At 38.8% G+C, this 19,802-nt stretch overlaps 1 protein-coding gene and 1 non-coding gene across 2 annotated transcripts in view; both read right to left on the bottom strand.

Annotated features, from left to right (window-relative positions):
• Nucleotides 1-19,802, bottom strand: part of PDE4D (phosphodiesterase 4D) — an 800,884-nt gene that overhangs the window by 731,999 nt on the left and 49,083 nt on the right. The gene's annotated exons all lie outside the window — the stretch shown is intronic.
• Nucleotides 1,391-1,502, bottom strand: MIR582 (microRNA mir-582). Its single transcript, NR_106415.1, has one exon. It is a non-coding gene; the product is annotated as a microRNA mir-582 (primary transcript).

Here is a 19,802-nt window from a genome sequence, read left to right as displayed (position 1 = left end):
CACTGCAAGCTCCCCCTCCCAGGTTCACGTCATTCTCCTGCCTCAGCCTCTCAAGCAGCTGGGACTGCAGGTGCCCACCACCACACCCGACTAATTTTTTGTATTTTTTAGTAGAGACGGGGTTTCACACCATATTAGCCAGGATGGTCTCGATCTCCTGACCTCGTGATCTGCCTGCCTCAGCCTCCCAAAGTGCTGGGATTACAGGTGTGAGCCACTGCACCTGGCCAATTATTCCCTACTTTTAAAATAAATTATAATCGTGCTGAGAGAATAAAAAAATTAAAGGAAAGAGTTCAGTGAGCCATGATCATGCAACTGCACTCCAGCCTGCTCAACAGACAACAAACAAACAAAGTTATCATTCAAAATGTTTCCCATGGCCAGATGCAGTGGCTCCTACCTGTAATACCTGTAATGCCTGCACTTTGGGAGGCCAAGGCAGGAAGATCGCTTGAGTCCAGGAATTTGTGACCAGCCTGGGCAACATGGCGAAACCTCATCTCTACAAAAAATACAAAAATTAGCTGGGTGTTGTGGCATATGCCTGTAATTCCAGCTACTTGAGAGGCTGAGGTGGGAGGATCACCTGAGCCAGGAGAGGTCAAGGTTGCAGTGAGCCATGATGGTGCCACTGCACTCCAGCCTGGGAAACAGAGTGAGACCCTGTCTCAAAAAAAAAAAAAATTTGACCAAAAAACAAAAACCCAAAAAGCCAAAATGCCTCCAAGTATCATAAGTGAAAAAGTGAGCTTCTTAGCAGCCAATATGCAAAGGGAACATAATCTCTTACACAGTTTGGAATTACTCAGAAAACATGGAACTGTCTTCAATCCTAAAGCGTCACATAGAAATGTTCCCTGGGTCTCACTGGGACAACACACTGAGCAATAGCTTTACCAGAATGTTTTGTGAATATGGTATGATATCAAGAGTAATAAAGTTATTTTGGAAAAAATAACTTTAGAATAATCAGTTAAAAGTCTGCTGTTTTTGACCATAATTGCACATGGATATATTGCCTTATATAAACCACAAAGAATTGTCTATTTCACATCACATTTTACAACTTACATTGCAAACCTCAATTCAGCCTTGAGGTACAACTATCAATAAAAGAAACATGTCTTATTTTTAAAACTTTTTATTATTCATATCCTTGGTGACTTTCAGACAATAATTAACATGTGGTTAGTTTCACCTTAATGGAGGAAGTATCTTATACTTCAAACAACCCTTACCAAAAGAACAGATAATACATATGTATTGATACAGCATTACAAATTGATGATAATTCAAAAAGGCACCATGTAGCTTGTACTTGAGAAGGAATTTTCCCTTTGCATATTGAAGGGGGTTCTGGTGGTGTTTTCTTTGTCCCCAGCCGACTTCACAATGAAATGTTTCTACTTTGCACCCTTTGGGTTCAGTTGTTCAACCAGTTACAATTAGTTAGATTAGTAACTGGTTGAACAACTGTAATCAAAGAGCACAGATTGACTTGTTGTGGTCTACTAGAGAGAGATTTGCTAGTGGTGTTCAGCAGGGCTCTGTCTGTCCTCTTCAATGTGTGCATGAATGACTTGAAGCAACATACATACATTCAAGAAAAATTCATTAAACATTGAATCATCATCTAATATTTGCCTGCTATTATGACAGGTCCTGAGGGTACCAAGAAAATGTCAGTTACATGGCTCTGATGCAAAGCTGGGAAGAAGGAGGAGGAGTCAGAGGTAGAGGCAGAGAGAGTAAAAGAGTGAGAAAGTGAGAGAGAGAAAGAGAGGGAGGCCATGTTACACAACAGGAAATGTAACACATGACCTCCAGCTCGAAAAATATGAATAAAAAGATATTTCAAGGAGTGCGAGGGAGGTAACCCTTACAATTATTAGAATGAACATTTACTCATTGTCAACACTATGGAGCACATATTTGGGAATTCACCTTTATTTATACCACACAATATTATGTAGGTGACAAGCTAACCAGTCTTATTTAACAATATAAACAAAAACACAAATATCCTACTTTATTAAACTGAAAGCAGAGGACTGTCATCTCCCCAAAGCCCAGGCCATTCCCTGATATTAGTAAGGATACTAGGTGAAACTCCTTCTTTCAACATTTCTTGTAATTAGTGAAAACATGCTTAATGGGACACCATCATCTACAATGATGACACCATATCTCAAATCACTAATCTTTCTGCCATGGACAGATTTCTGTATCAGGGGACACCTTTGTCATTTTGTCATCCAAATTTTGAGGATTCTTTTTCAATTCTCCAGCATTGACTGAGAATTTAAATGGTGCCAGCACTGTGCTGGAAACTGGATAAAAACTGAGATAACACACTTGAGTTCCTACTCTCAGAGAATCCACTTATTGGATTGCTTTGCTATAATTCCTGAATCCAGTGAGATTAACTGGTATTTTCTGTTGTTCAAAAAACTATTTTTCCCCTTTTTGTACAGATCAGCAATAAACATTTACATCGAGATTGTGTGGTGTCCATGAACGAGGCATTCAGTAGGGTCCAAGTCTAGACTTGAATGGTGTCTCTCACATTTTTGACTAAGAGACAATGTAGACATAAAAGTATCATAATCCAACTTACATACAAAATGGAAAAAATGGAACCAGAACACCTTAAAATGTTTCCTTTGAAATATGTGTGTGTTTCCATCAGGTTTATTTTAGTTCTCTAAAACTCTGTAATACTGAATACTCCAACTACCAATATTAGTCAAAGCTGTTTAAAACCAGCCTTCCCTTATTTACAAAAGGCAGATTTTACAAGACAACTATCAGGGATAAACACAAAAAGAAATGAAAACTGTTCCATGTCTAGCAATTCGCCAGAGTAAACTGGCTGTATATTGAACACAGCTGTTTCTGTGAGAGATTTTTCTTTTTTTTTGGAACTTGATATTGACTGTGCTCTTGTGGCATGAACATAGTAAATGAAAGATTGTTCCAGGCCTGAGAAGAAGAGAGGCCAGAAACAATTGTTCCCCTAGGTCCTCCCCTTCCTTAATAACCAAACTGTTGTCTGGAGCCTCCTTGAGTTAAAAGCCTACCATTTTTCATGTCAATTACACACAAACAGGACTTTTCTTGTCACCTTCCCTAAACTGAGGAAGACACAAACCCAGCAGGAAGGCAATTGTAAAGATAAATTTAAAAGTAAGAAGGCAAGCCTGAAATGCAAACATAGGAAAGAGCCTCTTATTCCCTACACTTCTCACTTTTCATTGACCATTGAAGGCTGTTTCTTACCAAATTGAATTCTTTGAAGAGAAACCATGACAATTTTCCCCAGGCTATGGTAAATATATTTTCTTGCGCATTTAGTTTTTGTTTCATAACAATCCTAATAAAATTAGATGCTTTTAGCACCTTACTTAAATTAAGAAGACCTTTCCTGCTAATTTGCCCAGAACCTATCTGGGTTACTAATATTAATAGTTCCATTTTATCATGTACTTAACTTTGTGCCAGGAATTGTACACAGCACCCTATACATGTTATGGTATTTATTCTTCCCAATAGTTTGAGGGAATCATGCTTGACATAGTAATCCATTGATCACTTCTTACTTTGATCTCTACTTATCCTCTTGTAGGATCAACTATGCAAAGTGGTGGATTATAGCACAATGTTAAAGGGCAGTGCTCTGGAGTCAGACGGTCTGTATTTGGATCCTAGCTGCAGGAAGTTGGGGAAAGTACAAAATGAAGATAGTAGTGCTAACAATCTCAAAATATAAATTCTGGAGGTTAAATTAGATTTAATATGATTATTTGGTCCATCTCTAGACTAGTACCTTGACCACTAGTACTCTTTCAGAGATTTTTTGATGTTTTCAAGAATGACAAAAACGAAATTCTATACACACCCTGATATCCCCAAAGACACTAGTGCCCTGGGGATTGGCCACGTGGGTTACTAGGTTCCATTTATTTGGTTATGGAGGATGTTCTTCACCCAAGTTAATCCTTTCGCAAAAGCTCATTTTTGTTCTTTTTCCTGCAGCTTACCTCAGAAGAAGGTGTGGCCAGTGAGGATTTCAGGGTCGCTTGTCCCCAGGTGATATGGGAGTTTCAGCTCAGGAAGTGACTAGGTTAGATGTGGGGGCTAATTAAGACCTTTTCAGCCATGAGCTTAAGGCTAACCCACCACAGACCTACCTTCTTGAACAACACTGGGAATTTGGGTAATTAAATGCTAGGATATCAGACATGACGTGATTAAATCGAAGGGCTGAAACAAATCTGACATTCTGTGCTCAAATTATAAGGTTAGCAAATAAGAAAACTAGAAATATCTCTCTTCTAGGCAAGAATGAGAACATAAGTCTACCCAAATGTGCTCCACAGAGGTTTTAGGTTTACCATCTTGCTTAAGGATGATGCTTCATGGTTTAGAGAGAAATGAATTCTAGAATGTATCATTTGCTTATAGGACATAACCCATATTTATAGAGATATTTTCAATATGGTGGAGCTAGTGGTAGGGTAGAAAGAACATAAAATTGACTATAAGGAAATGTAAATCCTTTTCCTAGCTCCCTCTCCTTATGCACACATATATACATATTTGATAAAATAATGGCCCTGAATAAATATTAGAGTGGTTTTCTTAAAACCTGAAGAAAATGGTATGCACATCAGTGATGCTCAATTGCTTTTTATTATGGACAATGAAACCAAATTAGATTAATCATAAGGCAAAATTTCAAATGAAACCAGTAATACAGACATACTGTCTGTAAGGTTTTATAGCAGAACATCAGCAAGATAGCAGAAACTTAATGCATGAAGTAACCTCTCAACCTTGTTAGAGAATTTCTTTTATATTTCTTGATAAAATAGTTTTTGTTACAGTTAGTAACATTATTTTAAAAACTGTACATCTTCTTAGCTATACACAGAAGTGAGACATCACTAACCAGAGATTTCAATATAAATATCTTCAAGTAAAAATGACATAGTACATGTTCAGAGATAGCAAATGGAAAAACAGTGGATTGATTTTTATAACTCTTTGTGAATAAATTCTTTAATGCAACAAACATTTATTGAATTACTGTTTTTCTTGGCACTGAGGGGAATAAAAAATGAGAAAATATAGTCTCCGCCTTTATGGAGTTCTCAGTCTTGTGGAAACTCATCCACAAGATGGTCACATGCATATGTTGGTCTAGTCCCAGGCCTTAACAAACTATGGCCTGCAGGCCACATCTAGCCCATAGCCTGTTTTTGAAATAAGATTTTTTTTAGGTTTTTATTTTTTTTGTTTTTGGCTCTGGGGTACATGCACGGCATGCACAGGTTTGTTACATAGGTAGATGTGTGCCATAGTGGTTGCTGCACCTATCAACGAATCACCTAGGTATTAAGACCAGCATGCATTAGCTATTTTTCCTAATACTTTCCCTCGCTAAACCCCACTCCCTGACAGGCCCCAGTGTGTGTTGTTCCCCTCCCTGTGTCCATGTGATCTCATTGTTCAGCTCCCATTTATAAGTGAGAACATTCATCCATGTCCCTGCAAAGGACATTATCTCATTCCTTTTTATGGCTGCATGGTATCCCATGGTGTGTATGTACCACATTTTCTTCATCCAGTCTATCATTGATGGGCATTTGGGTTGATTCCATGCCTTGCTATTGTGAATAGTGCTGTAATGAACATACCTGTGTATGTATCTTTGTAACAGAATGATTTATATTCCTTTGAGTATATACTCAGTAATGTGATTGTAGGGTCAAATCCTATTTCTGGTTCTAGATCTTTGAGGAATCGCCATACAGTCTTCCATAATGGTTGAACTAATTTACATTCCCACCAGCAGTGTAAAAGCGTTCCTACTTCTCCACAACCTCACCAGCATCTGTTGTTTCTTGACTATTTAATAATGGCCATTCTGACTGGTGTGAGATGGTATCTCATTGTGGTTTTGATTTGCATTTCTCAAATGATCAGTGATGTTGAGCTTTTTTTTCATGTTTGTTGGCTGCATGAATGTCTTCTTTTGAGAAGTGTCTGTTCATGTCCTCTCAAACAAACCGCACAGCTAGTAGAAGACAAGATCCAGAACAGAACTGAAGGAGATAGACATGAAAAGCCCTTTGAAAAATCAAGGAATACAGGAGCTGATTTTTTGAAAAAATTAATAGATAGACTACTAGCTAGACTAATAAGGAAGAAAGAGAGAAGAATCAAACAGACATAATAAAAAATGATCTTCCATGTAAGACGCTTATCACAATGTCTAAGGGACAGAAAGCTGGGAGTCTATGGAGCTTATGAGAATAGGCTTTATGATAGTTGTGGCTCCTTGGTAACAAAAGCTTGCCGGTCAACAAAATTCAGTCCAAAATCTGCTTTCATTACTACATTAGACATGATGGCTTGGTCGTCAGAGAGGACACCTATGTACCTTATCCTCTTTCAATTAATGTAGACTATGATATTCACCAAAAAGACTCTGATAACCATGAAGGGTCAAATTAGCTATGTCAATTCATGATGACTAATTTGAAAATAAATTATTAATTTTGATAAAAGAGGTATTACCTAAGCTTCAATTAATGAACGTTCCACTTCTACTTAGGATGCGAAAGTCACCCTGAGTTTATGTCAATAGCATTGGCTGAAAAGTCTTAATTTCTCATCTGGCTTTTTTTTTTTTTTTAAATCGAGGATATCCCTTCCTCCAACCCAAATATATTTTCAGCAACACTCATGCCAACCCTTATCTGATGTTGAGAAGCTGTGAATTTGATAGCAGAATCATAACATTTTACACTTAAAAAGTGCTTTAAAGATCATCTACTTCTTCTACCCACTCAACTAATAGTTTTATACTTGAGGAAACAGAGTTCCATGGAAGTAAAGGAACTCGACTAAAATGATCAAGCTAGAGACTGAACCAGGATCAGAGCCCTTTCCCCTGCAGCCCCGGGAAAAAGAATTCATGTTGAGGAAATGAGGAAAAGTGTTTGTTTAATACTTTCAGCTAAGCATAAAATTCCTAAGAACTCTTCTCTATAAACAGAAAATCTAAACTCTCTAAAAGAATCGCACCCCCTTAGCTGTAACAAAGTCTCTGCAGTTATTTCACAGCTGAAAGCCAACTGACAATGATTCCTGGGTGGTTTCACTAAAATAGAATTTTCTGAAATGCAAACTCACCTCCCAAGGAAGAATATGAATTTGAAAGAGGAAAGGTGTTAGTGGCGCCAACAACTTGCTACCCTGCTGAGAAGCTTCCAGATAGCCAGAAACACAGCAGGGAGTAGCAAGAAACAGAAGTTACAGATGAAGCTGCTCTTTAGTCACAAACTTGTTTCTGACAGCTCTTGTTGAAAAACCTGGGGACAGCTGAACAGAAACGTTAGTCCAGAGGCAGCCTCAGGGCTCAAGTGCTCAAGGCTCTCATCTCAGTGTAAATATTCCAACTTCCTCTCATCCTTCTCCTACTGAGGGGAGGAGGACACCAAAGGGAGCAGACGATTCGAAGGCAGTTGCTAAATGAGAATCGCTGGGTGGTATGCAGAAAACAGCATGGTTAGCTTAGAGCCCACAACCAGTTTTCAAAAATAAAGGAAGTAATAACCATTAGCATAATGAGAATACAAATCCCAAGTCTCCATTACTTTAGACAGAACTCTGCAGGAGCCCACCTAAGGAAAATCTGGGGGAAAAGAAGTTTCCAATCAATTGCAGCAGATTTAACTGATTCCCTTCTGTGGGCACAGCATGGTATTGAGAGCTTTAGGGATTATTAGGGAAAGAGAGGACATGCTTTCTTTCCTTGAGAGATTCTGATTCTGGGTGAGACATGGTGACTATGTGCATCTGAATATGCTACAAGGATATAAAAAATTATACAACGAACCAGAACTATGCTGGCTCAGTGCCCAGGGAAGTCGGAAGAATTCAAGTCAGGACCTTGAGTCAGGGATGAAACAGGAATGGTTTTATGAAGAAGTCAATTTTTCAGCTGAGTTTTATACATGAAAGGCCATCTCGTTTAGCCGAAAGTACAGGAAGGGCCTGTACTTAGCATGAGAGGCAGGAAAGCAAGAAAGCCTTTGTATAAAATATGGTAAAAGAATCAACAAAAGCTTCTGAAGCCTACAATTGTATACAGAACTTATTATTTATCCAAAATGTAATGTGGGGATTCATGAAGATGGCAGAACTCCAGTATTCTGCACATTAATAATGCAATGAGCATGTCTATGGCACTCTAATCCCTTAAAATTTCATTTGTACAATAATTATCCTTGTTCTCATAACAGGGAAAATAAAATCCTAGGCTACAGTAACAAAATATATTATTTAACTTAATGTCAATGTTAAAAATAAAATAGTAAGAAACAGTCTGATATTATATTTCACAGTTATCAGGACTGTGATTGTAAATCCTATAAATGTCATATCCTGATTCACCTTTTAGGAGAAAAATACTCCATTTGTGTAGTTCTAACACTGTTTTTGAGATGAAGCAAAATTTCTCATCAATATTTCTATTCTGACTGTTTGGATATTTAAAAGTCATATAACCTAATTTCAATTATGTTATAAAGAATAGGGTTAACCAATAGCTACCACCTGAGGAGCACTGACTGAACCAGGCATACGGTAGGAATTTTACATGGTTTTATATGTGATACTAACAATAACCTAATAAGGTACCATAACTCCATGTACATTTTACAGGGAAAGGAAGATGTAGAAAGTTGAATGTGCCCTTGCTCACAAGGCAGGCACTCCAAACCACAGCATATTAAGCAATTTGACAATCACCTCTTAGAGGGTTCTCTATTGTCTTCTCTAATAGGAACTGCAGAGGAAAAGATACAAATTCCATTCTGCTTTACCTCTGCAGTAAGTATGGAAATGTATCTCACATTGTTTCTTATTCATGTCTTTTCAATCTTCCTATGTCTTCAGAGAATTCTTATCACTACATTGGGAAAATTTTCTGCACGCTGACATATCACACTTCCAGGGAATTTTTGTTGATATAAGACCATTATTTTGTCCCAAGAGTTCTCATAATTGCCCTTAGTATGATCCCTTAAGTCTCTTTCCACTGCAGTATTTATCTTCTTTTAAAAATAATAGTTAAATAAAAATTAACAATGTAAATTAGCTAAAAAAATAAATAAATAAATAAATAATATATCCATTCATTTATTTAGCCAGGCTGTAAATACTCCTCTGTTGCATAATCTTTCAATTCTTTCATCATACTTTCTTCTGCTCTCTTCACTCCCTTCAAATTGTCTGCATATTTTTTATCCACTAGGATTGAGTTTCTGTGGTTGAGGCTCTGCCTAAAAGCTAGTTGGGAATCACAATCAAAATGGATTGTTCATCATTTACTACAACCTAACTATAACTTCCTAGTTTTTGCCTAATACAAGATCTGCTCTTTATGCCTTCATCATTTCCAATGCCAAATTATTCCAGCGATTTTTAATTGGTAGCATATATTAATACACTATGCATCTTCTTTTGTATATTATGATATATTACTTCTTGTTGACATCTCAACCAGAAAAAAATGGTTGAGGAAAATGCTTATAAAGGTTATATAATGTTCAGGTCTTATTCATTAGCAACTCTCATGAAATTTTCTTTGGTAAGGAAAGGGAAACAGCCCAATGACATTTGTGTTTATTTGTGGATTTTACTTATCCATTCACTCTTTCATTAGCTCTCATATTTGACTACAATTTCCTTTGCCAATTACATTATAAAAATCAAGTACATTTCCTTCAGGCCTCTTCAAAGTTTTCCCCAGTGACTTTTAATTTGACTTCTGATGCATGGACCTGCTTTGACAGTATTTAAATAGAATATTAATACAAACTGATGCTTCTTTTCTACTCCTTTTAGAGTATATAAATTGATATCAGAAGGCTAAAATAACATCAAACAAAGTTATCCTGGAGCAGTCCATAAGTAAAGAATTATAATCTTCAGCTCCATCTCTCTCTACCATATTCATTACCTTTCCATAGTCTCATAATATTTTTCTAACCTTATGGTCTAAATGATCTCGTTCTGTCTGTCTATCCATTTGTCTGTCTCTTTCTCTCCCTCTGCAAATCAGATAACTACATTATACAAATATAAGAATAAAGGTTAATATTATTCATATATATATATATTTAAGTTGTTTTATTCTAAGTTCTTTATGTTACTAATTAAAACCCCACCATTGTTACCAGGGATTTATAACAGATTTATTAGTCCACTGAATTTACCCAACATTGCTACCAGGGATTTATAACAGAGTTATTAGTCTACTGAATCTATTCTGCCAAAAAATGTGCTGATACAGATTCTGCCCAATGAGCATAAAGCTATTTTTAAAAATATAATAATTATAATAATAGATCTATAATGTATATGCGCTATAGGGTTAATAGGGTAAGTTTAATTTGCAAAACACCAAACACAAAATTAATTTCATAATTACTGAAACTAGAAGGCAAAGGTTCTGAGCAGGGGCCCAAGATTTATGTTTCAGGCATAATAACATTGGTGGACAAGGTTGTCACATTTCAGAGATGTGGTTATCATATCTTATATTTAAAGTTACAATTATTAAAGAAATAAGATTGACAACTGTTTAAAGAATTTTTGAGTGAATAGTCCAGTATAAATGTTTTACTATAACACTGGAATATTTAAAGTTACTTATCTAAGAATTTAAATTTCAACTGCTTTGGCATGGATATCATCATTGTGAGGTTAGAACTTCTGTGACATAAGCAACTATTTTAGGAATTTGACAGCATTAAAACAAAGTTATAATAGTACTGTTCAAACTGGATGCAAGAACTCACAGGAAAAAAAAAACAATAAGTGAACATTTGAGAAGATAGCCAACTTTGCTAGCAATTAGGAAAAAATAATTAAAACAATAGTGACAGATATATCTCATCTGACAGGCAAAAATTTTAAAAATCTGATATAAGGAAAATGTATGTGCTGAGGTCAATAGGCTGAGGCAGACATCAGGTCCAGCATGACTCAGCAAGTTTGGAGTGCAGGTGCACTATTCTGCACATTACGTAACTACGCCACGTAAGGTGCATTAGGTGATCACCCACGTGAGCTTGTAACTGGCTCAGAGCCACTATTGTCTGTAAAAGGTATAACTACCGGACCGACACTGTACCTATGGTTTGCACCTATGGCTCACACTCAGACAGTAAAGGCACATTGAAACCGTGCATGATTCCTCTAGTGTTTTTCCAGCTACCCACCACTCACCCACTGACTCCCCTCAGACCTCAGTTAGAACCTGACAATTGGCGTCACGAACAGGATCCCAAGGTGGGTGAGCCTTTGGTCCCTGCTGATTCTGGGTTGGCAATGTGGCCACAACATGGGTTGTGGTACCTGGTCACAGCTGTGCTGCAAGGGTGAACTCTGTTGGAAACCTGGCCAGCAGTAGATGGGTACCCCATGAGCATGGAGAAAGCACTGAAGCAGCTGGAAGTGCAGAGCATCGAGAAGGAATGAGCCTTTGACAGCAGAGTTGGATGGGCATTTTTTCTGTGCTACAAGAAGTACACTCCCAATCCCTGAGGGATGCAGTACAGGAAAGGGCCTTTCGGGCACAGGCAGGGTGCCTGGAGGCCCAGCTACACAGCTTAGAAAAAGAGTTAGAGGCTGCCATGAATGGGGATCTCCAGGTGCAGGTGGGGTGCCTGAAGGCCTGGCATAGGGTTGGAAAGGGAGTTAGAGGCTGTGGTGAATGCAGGCCTGGGTCCGTCATCTCAGCCAGAGACCCCTGCTTGGTCTGGGTCTGCACCGTAAAAAAGGGGAAGATGCCCCACCTGCAGAGCCTCCCCATCATGGAAGAAAAGGGGGCCCCAACAAGTGACCCACTCACAGATGTAGATAGATTTGACTTTGGCCAGGGTTGACTGAGAGAAAATCGATAAGCAGCCCAATGAAGTACTCTTAACTTTGTGGAGATAACAGTCTCAAGAGCAGCAATTCCAGGAAATGCAGAAGGGGAAGGAGGACATTGCTGTATGACCTGGTCCCACTCAGGTGCTTCAACTCAAAGACTACTTGCTGCAGCCAGGTGGAAATGTTGAGCTTTTTCTGTTTGATTAGGGAACTGGCTGAGGTGCCTGGCCTGGGGGGACACCAGACAAATAGAGGCCACATGTGAAATTAGCAATCCACTGGTCCTCCACCAACATACAGCGAGTGCTGGCACTGGTAAACACCAGCGCTGATATATTCTGGGGGTGGATGTTTTACATGGCCTGACAGCCATCCCATCTATCACAGATTTGATGGACCGCTTGATGATGGAATTTGGACAGTGCCACTATGTGGTGGACCTGATTAATGCATTTTCAATTAACATTGCTCTAGAGAGCCAGGAACAGTTTGCCTTCATGGGAAGGTGACAGTGGACTTTCACAGTGTTGCTGCAGGGATATATGCATAGCCCCATCATATGTCATGGTCTTATTGATAATATTATGTTAACCTCTGATTTTCTTGCAGATTTAGAAGCGGCAATGCTCCTCTTGCCTAGAATTAAGATAGTGTGGCTGAGACTGACTTCCTGGCAGCTAAATAGGCTATTCAGCAGACACAAGCCCTATGGGTAGTTGACCAAGGGTGCTCATTTGAGTTGGATGTGCATGTGACCACAGATGGTTTTGGCTGGGGCCTGTGGCAGAGCATGGAGTGCTTGAGAACACCAGTAGGCTTTTGGTCCCAACTATGGAAAGGAGCTGAGCTCCAGTATTCACTGATAGAGAAGCAGTTAGTAACTGCATATGCTGCCCTTCGGGCTCATGAGAGCATGGCAGGACAGGCTACAGTTGTCGTGTAGATGAGTTACCTGATAGCAGGATGGATGTGTTCATCGATAACAACCCCCCGGACTGGGACAGTGCAGACATCCACTTTAGCAAAGTGGGGCACCTACTTGAAGCAACAGAGTACGCTGAGTACAAGTCCCTTAGCAGCAGAGTTGCAAGATGTCTTGAGACCAGCAGTCCTAATGCAAGATAAGGCCATGGGGCCTAAGGACATGGGGCCTGAAGCACCCCTACATGCTGAGCCTTCACCATTTAAGGAAGGGCATCCCCCTGTGCCCGATGGGGCATGGTACACAGATGGGTCTAGCTGGGGTGCTGCTACTGCCTGGACTGCTCACAGTCCAGCCTAGTACTGACTCCTACGGTTTCATACCGGGTATGGACAAAGTAGTCAATGGGCTGAATTCAGAGCAATATGAATGGTGATCACCAAAGAGGTGACACATATGATAATCTGCACCAATAGCTGTGTGGTCTATCAAGGCTTAACCTTGTGGTTAGGCACCTGGAAAATACAGAAGTGGCTAGTTGGCCACTGGCCCATGTGGGGCTAGGCCATGTGGCAAGACCTATGGGAGGAAGGATGACCTCCTATGACCAGGATGGAAACGGATGGTAACCTGTTGTTGCATGCCCCAATGCCCCTAAAGGTAGGGAAATAAAAACCTGGCTTAATGCATAAAGCAAATTCGGGTAACATCATCATGGGGTGTTTGCCCGTCATAACCTGGAGTTCTTGCTCCTTGTATTACTGCTGTGGCCTCTGGGTCTGGGGTTCCACCCTGTGGGCATGTTTCTCCATTTAAAAGACTCCTTCAGCCTAGGGAGTAGAATTTAAGGCCTATGTGTCAGACCTGTGTGTCCAGGGCCTTTGTCCCCAGAGTGTACGTATAAGGCCTGTGTCTTAGACCTGTATGTCCAAGGCCTATGTCTCCTTTGGCATTGAGGGTGGAGTGTAAGGAAAATGGATGTGCTGCTCTCAAAAATAGGCTGAAGCAGACATCCGGTCCAGCATGACTCAGTGAGTTTGGAGCACAGGCTCTCAACTCCGCACATTATGTAACCACGCCACGTGAGGCACATTAGGTGATCACCCATGTAAGCTTGTGCTTGGCTTGGAGCCACTATTGTCTGTAAAAGGTACAACTACCGTGCTGACGCTGTACATACATCTTGCGCTCACGGCTCATGGCCAGAGAGAGAGTAAAGCCACGTTGAAACTGTCTACAATTCCTCACGTGTTTTTCCAGCTACCCGCCACTTGCCCACCAACTCCCCTCGGACCTCAGTTAGAACCTGACATCTGACAAAATCAAGTGTTACAACAATGTGATAAACAGGTAACCCTCATACACTGATTGCCAGACAGTAAACTAGTATAGCCATTGTGGAGAGGAATTGAGCATCGTATAGGGAAGTTGGTAATCCTCTTACTTTAAGATCCAGCAATTCAACCTCTGGTCATGGACCTCAAAGAAACTCTCCAAATGAGAACAAGCAAACATGACAAGAATATTCACAGTAGTACTCATTCATTCATTTATTTATTCATTTCACAAATATCCATTGAGTTCACTGCTGTATTAGCTTGGGATATCTCTGGGACTGAAACAATTCTCCCTGTCTTCATTGGTATGTTCCAGGACACTGCTTTTGGGTACTGAAAAGTTTAAAATCACCTTAACCACCAATGAGGCAACAAAATAGTGTGTAAGCATATATTGAAGCCACGTAACTCAAACTGTGTGCCTACTAAGCACACACCAGAAACTCCAGGAAATCACGACAGCTGTACACTCTAATTTTGGACTTGTTTTTGCATCAGTTTTCTGAAAGATTGTCATGGATGCAAGCATGTTATTATTAGTCATTGATAAAAGAGCACAGAAAGAGGATGTGAGGAGAGCCCTTTTTTCCTTACGGATCAAACCCTTTCATCTTGGCTTTCATGAAACCCATTACCAGGCAAAACTGATGCGAATTCCTGACTAGAAGAAAATGTTCTCCTGCCTTTATTCTCTCTCAGATGACTCCCATTAATTGATCCCAGGAGATTTTCTCATTTTGCTGCCTTCCCTGCATCCAGCCTTCATTTACCCATGACCATCAGGCATCTGCAGGGCCTTGACCTGGAAAAGCTGCCACCGTTCCTAGTAGAGGATGAACATAAATTCTCACTCTCAGAAATGCAAATAATTCCCTTGCTGTGGGGATGCATAACTTCAGAGAAAAGCTAAGCACATGGAGCACCCCATGTAAATTACCATCTCATACTACAACTCACTGTAACCTTATCATTATTTCTTATAAATACTATTTGTTTGTAAAGAATATAAAAAATTGAATTCCACATGCAAGATAAAGGCACAGCCACAATTTCAGAATGACATCTAATATTTCTGAAGTAATAAAATAAATGTAACCCTGTGGAAAAATAAAACATTTAAATAAAATAGTTACACATGTAATAGGAAACTAAGAAAAATTATTAGGATAGATCCAATGTTACATTAAACTGAGGACAGCTCTTCACTGTGCTGGCTTCATTACGATATTTAAGAAATCTGACAGTTGCAATAATTAGAAACACTTAAGTTTGTTTCCATTCCAGCTAGCACAGACAAGCCCTTGACAAAACAATAATAGTGGCAAGAGCCAACAATAGAGCACTTACTGTAAAACAGCAGACATTGTCCTAAATACTATACATATATGTACTCATTCAGTCCTCCAACAACCCTACTTTTATAATCCCCATTTTGCAGATGAGGGAATTGAGGCAAATTGTCAGTTACCTTTGCTAAATCAGCACGTCTCAACTTCAGTGTACATAAAAATCTTCTGAACATGCTGTAAAATTGCAAATGCTCTAGCCATTCCCATAACCCACTCTGATTCAGTACTGTTGGTTTGGTATAGACTGCCCACAATCTAGTGTTACAATCTCCATTTTCGAGAGGTCTGAGGATTGGGCTTGGAAAACACTGCTCCAATTACACTATTCCCAGTGATATTCCCATTTATCTTCAATGCCTCTCTGATGTTTGGGTCATTGTTTCCATGTTTCTGAAGATTCCATTTCGTTTCCTTTCAGAGTAAGAATACTTATTTCGATCTCAATGAATTTGATTACCTATTCTATGTCCATCTAAAGTTTAATCAAAACAAACTATACTGATATGTTTACACCTTAATTATGTCAGCTTGAACCAAAGACATACGACTGTTGAAGAAAGCTCATTTCTCTTTTCACAAGGAACCTCTAGTAAGCTGGTGAACACCTTCCTTAATTTTTAAAACACTCTAAATAGGAAAATCTCCGGAATCTCTCCTAAACAGACATTTGCTTAAGTAAGGATTACAACTCTTGAAGGCATACATGAAAAATTCAGAAATTCCTGAAGAATGCTTGGCCATATCATCATTCAAACGCACATAAAGTAATATTTATCAGCACAATTTTCTTTCTTCAGGGCCCTCATAAAAGGAAGATTCTTTGACTCCTTTGCAGAGCTATAAACCAAGAGTAACATCCATACTGTAAGAACAGAGGCTGTTAGAAAGATCTTGAGATTGTGCTCAACTAAAAAAAATTCATTTTCTTATTTTCACAGTGATGAAGAATGATTTTATACAATGAAAGAAACAAGCCATTGTTTTCTTCATCCATGGCAATATTCTCCCTGTCTTTCAAGAAAGATTGAAAATGTCTTTCAAATTGTAGTAATTTGAAAAGTTGTAAAAGATTATAAAATAGAGGCATATTTATCAGATTTGGGGGAATAAATGTTTTTTGAAAAAGGTTCTCAGATCCTTTTGAAAGGAGTTTAAATTGAAGTACAATAAAGGTACCTGCTCTCTTCTGTTACAACTAAAGCCAGCCACTCTTAGAATTAAAATAAAAAGCCTCTTGTTTCTGGTTTCATATAAGGAGACATGAATGGCTTCAATGCTGAACAGGAGGTAACACTAAAGGGGTGAACTTTTGAGTCAGGCCATGTACCAAAATGAATTTCTACCCCAAAACAATGGGACTATTCTAAACATGAGCCATTGGTATGCTGGTAAATATTTATCAGTTGGCTCTCCAGGAGAAAAAAAAAGGCCTGATTTGTGCAGTATGTCAATTTCCATGGTGTAACTACTATCAGCATGTCTTATTTCAAGCTACCAATGTGATGGCCCTGAATGTGGAGTTGGGAAGAGATTTGTAGCTGCACCTCATTATATAGTATTTCCACGACACAGATACGATGGACTACATAACCTCAAGAGCATGGATAATAGTAAAATATAATGAAGTACTTGTGAACTAATGAGTTTTGAGTATTGATTACCTTTGTATTTCATATAATTTATTTAATTCTGGGTTTATATAATTTAATAATGCCTGTGCTTTCCAACCAGGTCTCAAAATCATTGAATACGTAACAGTTAGCACTCCTGAGCTGGTACTACTACCTGGCTCCAGGCTACCATTGCATGTATCTCACCTTAAGCAAACCTTCCACAATACTGATCCACTTTTATACACATGCATTAATGAATGAAATTACAATATTATTTAAGTAGAAGTTTTATCCCATGAATACAAGCTAAGGCTTTATTAATACAATTCAATATTTACATATTTTATAGCATAACACTATACATTTCAGTGTTAAGAGATATTTTAGAGATCATCTGATCCAACCCTTCCTAAGACTAGCCATGACAACTATTGGGGATGCCATCTTTATTCATTCTCCTATTCCAAAATTCCAAAATTACCACTTCATGCAAAAAGCCACATTCAATTCAAACTCTGCTATTTCTCAAGAACATCCATAATTTCACTCAACTGGTATTTTTCCCATAAAATTCTCCCAACCAGCATCCAACATACCAAATCAGTGGTATTCTCACTATCTTCTGTAAATGCTATGTTTATTCTCTCTTCTGAAGCTGTTTCTTCCACTCTGTCACACATTCATTCATTTGCATTTTCAAGGTGTGTATGTTTGTGTGTGTTTTAAGAGAATGGTAGACTATTTACACACTTGTTAAAATGCTCACTTTTTTTAAGAGATGGGATCGTGCTCTGTTGCCCAGGCTGGAGTGCAGTGACATGATTGTGGCCCGCTGCAGCCTTAAAATGCTGGGTTCAAGCAATCCTCCCACCTCAGTCTCCTGAGTAGCCAGGTATGTGCTATCATGCCAGGCTAATTATGTAGAGATAGGGTCTTGCTATGCTACCCAGGCCTGTCTTGAATTCCTGGACTCAAGTGATCCTCCTGCCTCAGCTTCCCAAAGTGTTGGTATTATAGATATGAGCCACCGTGTCTGGCCCTAAAATGCTCATTTCAACTACAGAATAAGAGTACCTGAGCAACAGCATCTAGAAATCTGCTTTGTAAACAAGGACCCCTCAGGTAAGGGTAAGATTTCTAAAGTTTCAAGATCAACTGATTTAGTGAGTGGTAACTAAATGCTAAGGTGAGAATAAGAGAGCATGAAATACAAGATCAAGTGGTTTAATGGATATAAACCTGTAAACAGTTACAACTCTGTGTTTTAAGTACAATAACATAGTGGTGTTCAAGACCATCATTAAAGACAAGGAACACTGACCAGTGAAGGGAAACTCCTTCACAAAAGAGGGGAGGGCTAAGCCAAGTGCTGAAGAAAGTTCTCTTTTGCTGATTCTCAGGGGTCAAGGCCCAGAGTGGCTGAAAATGAAATTACATAGAGTCTAAACAAGGGCCTTAGTATGTTTAGACTTCTCTAAGACAGAATTTCCATTATTTGCTTGATAAGAATCACTTGGGTTCTATACAGATGTAGATTTCCAAGCACTGTCCTCTTGTATTAGAGGTTCTCATTTAGTAGGATGGAGAAGAGCTCAGAAACCCAGCAGTTTTAACCTAAAAGAAACTGTTATAGGAGCAAGGGGCACAGAGAAGTCTTATTAAAATATAGGGGAGTAACACTTTCAGATTTATGTTTTAAACTAATATTTATAAGTCTTGTCTATTTTTCTCAGTTTAGATCAAGGTTAGCACCTAGTGAACCTTATCTGATTGTTATAGCCCAAACTGACCTCTTCATTTTATACATCATTAAACTTGGAGTTTGAATTATACTTTTACTTATTTCCTGTGTATTATTATTTCTCTTCTATTGTCATCCCTGAGGAATAGAAAGTTTGTCTCTCTGTATTCTTCGAAATGCCTGATGCAGGCATAAGAACACAGATACAAAAGAAATATCTGTAGATAAATTGGTTCTATGAATTCTCAGTACGTAGCCCTAATTTTTAGGCATGTTAATCTGGAATACAACTTTAAAAGCTAACATTTAATGAGTGCTTATGTGCTAGGGACTACTGGAAGTAATTTACTTATGTTATCTCATTTAATTCAATCAACAATATTGTGAGGTAGATGCTAGTATTGTCTCCATTTTACATATCGGAAAATTGGGGCTTAATCATTTTCCAAGGTAGGCTGGGTCCAGATCATATGCCCTTTATTACCAAGCTACACTGCTTCTCCCTACCCTGCCCCCCTAAAAATGCTGTTTAAACAATGAATAGATAAAAGAAAGCAACAATGAAATTATAATCAGTAGCAATAATTTTTGAAATAATTAGGTCAAAGTCCTGCATAAAAGATGCTACTATAAACTATAAAGCAATCCAAATTATTCTAAATATTCCCAGGCTGAAATCTGCATCTGCCAGCTATGCATCGTTGACTCCTACCTATGCTCTTGATTAAAAGTCTCCTCTGTGTCTTCACATTCCCAATGGGAGTCGCATATCAGGAGAGGCGCATCCATGGGTGCAGCAAGAGTGACAATACATCACAGCCTCGACATCTGTGACAAGCCCAGCCTTTTGACAGTCTAGTGAGGGGGTGTGCATCTTGAATATTA

This window comes from Gorilla gorilla, chromosome 19 (genome assembly GCF_029281585.2).
Source record: "Gorilla gorilla gorilla isolate KB3781 chromosome 19, NHGRI_mGorGor1-v2.1_pri, whole genome shotgun sequence".
Classification (NCBI taxonomy): domain Eukaryota; kingdom Metazoa; phylum Chordata; class Mammalia; order Primates; family Hominidae; genus Gorilla; species Gorilla gorilla.
The sequence above is the reverse complement of the archived record's forward strand: the minus strand, read 5'-3'. Positions and strand labels throughout refer to the sequence as shown.